We start from the raw sequence: 1915 nt of genomic DNA, 5'->3' as shown, positions 1-1915 counted from the left end.
TATTTTGTAGATGCCCACTGAAGAGGTAGAAGCTTTGCTATATTTATGAGCTGTTCTCTCTCTGTCATTTTTTTTTTCTGATAGTTATGACAAATATTGAGTGGTTAATTTATCACTTGTAGAAAAATATTTATTTTCGGAAAATTAGCAAACATTCTATGAATATTGCCCATATTTTACTGATTATTTTTTTATCGACTCTGCAATAATGCAATGTAAAGTAGCCACACTGCATATTTTGAAATGGGAATATAATGCCAATTGACTGAGAGTAAAGCATTTCATGCGAAGCTACACAGATTGTGCTAAAGTATGATATTGTATTTGGATTACTATGGGGACTGAATAATAAGTAAAGGTTCTTTTCAGACTTGTAGAGGAGTGTAAAATGACTGAGATGAAGTTATGAAATTCATTGACGCTGGTAATAAGCATATATTGTTGTTTGGTAGTTGAAAGTTGCTTGAACAGTGTCAGAGTTCAAAATTGAGAAATACGGCATGCGATCTGATTATGGCGTTATTAGTTTGAGAAAGTTTGGAAAAATTTTCAGTGTAATTTATCTTTTATTCATATCTCTGTTACGTAACCAAACACCTGGATGTCCTGCAATATCAATCAGGTCTACTCGTGGCAAAGTTAGAGCAAGCTCCAACACATCGGCGGTAATCAAAAATCAGTTTAATATCGAAGTTCGCCAAATTAGGAATATATCGGATATAAAGCTAATAACAAGATACTACACTTTTGATCTTGGCTGAAAGACCGAGAAGCGATATGATAATTATCATACGGGCGATACTATGCTTTGATCTTAGCCAAAAGACCGAGAGGCAATAAAATGATTACTACACGGGCGATATAAAATGTTTCACTGTTGAAGAATGATTAGTGTGTGTGTGTGTGTGTGTGTGTGCTTGCACGTGCCTGTGCGCGCGCGTGTTTGTATGGAAACAACAGCAATTAATTGTAAAGTCATTGGACTGTGGTCATGCTGGGGCACTGCATTGAGACGTTTAGTAGAACAAACCGACGCCAGTATTTATTTTAAAGCTTGGTACTTGTTTCATTGGTCTCTTTTTCCGAACCGCTAATGTTACGGGAGCATAAACAAATCAACACCGGTTGTCAAACGATGGTGGAGGACAAGTATACACACACACATATATACTACAGGCTTCTTTGAGTTTCCGACTATAAAATCCATTGCCGAGCGTTACGATTTGAATTGATCATCACTGCAATAATCCTTTCTGCTATAGGCACAAGGCCTGAAATTTTGGTGAGGGGTCTAGTCGATTCCCCTCACCTAAATTTCAGGCCTTGTTACGCACTGGGGTCGATGTAATCAGTGCGTAACAAGGTCTGAAATTTTGGTGAGGGGACTAGTCGATTACATCGACCCCAGTGCGTAACTGGTACTTAATTTATCGACTCCGAAAGAATGAAAGGCAAAGTCGACCCCCGGTGGCATTTGAACTCAGAACACGAAAACAGACGAAATACCGCTTAGCATTTTGCCCGGCGTGCTAACGACTCTGCCAGCTCACCGCCTTTCATCACTGCAATAATGAAATGTGGGCCAACGTGCGTCTTGTGAAATGTGAAAAATTTGCTGTCTAATTAGTGCAAGGAATTTTGTGCGACTCAACGACTATGGCGCTAAGGTATTATATTGTGAGAGGATTATGATGGGAAATGAAAAATGAAACAATATGTTTGCGTAAAATATTATTTTAGCTTTGAAGTTTCGAGTGTAGAGATGTGTGAAATAATTGTAAATGGCTGACCAAGATGAATAATGTGGCTCGCTGAATTGGATTATACTGGTATATATACATACGTGTGTGTGTGTGTATGTGTGTGTGTGTGTGTGTGTGTGTGTGTGTGTGTGTGTGTGTGTGTGTGTGTGTGT

General features: G+C 38.6%; 1 non-coding gene across 1 annotated transcript; it reads right to left on the bottom strand.

Moving 5' to 3' along the window:
* Positions 1-580: 580 nt before the first annotated feature.
* On the bottom strand, positions 581-777 carry LOC128247435 (U2 spliceosomal RNA). The gene has a single exon (XR_008263822.1). It is a non-coding gene; the product is annotated as a U2 spliceosomal RNA (small nuclear RNA).
* Positions 778-1915: the final 1138 nt, after the last annotated feature.

This window comes from Octopus bimaculoides, chromosome 3 (assembly GCF_001194135.2).
Source record: "Octopus bimaculoides isolate UCB-OBI-ISO-001 chromosome 3, ASM119413v2, whole genome shotgun sequence".
In the NCBI taxonomy this organism is placed as follows: Eukaryota; Metazoa; Mollusca; class Cephalopoda; order Octopoda; family Octopodidae; genus Octopus; species Octopus bimaculoides.
The sequence above is the reverse complement of the archived record's forward strand: the minus strand, read 5'-3'. Positions and strand labels throughout refer to the sequence as shown.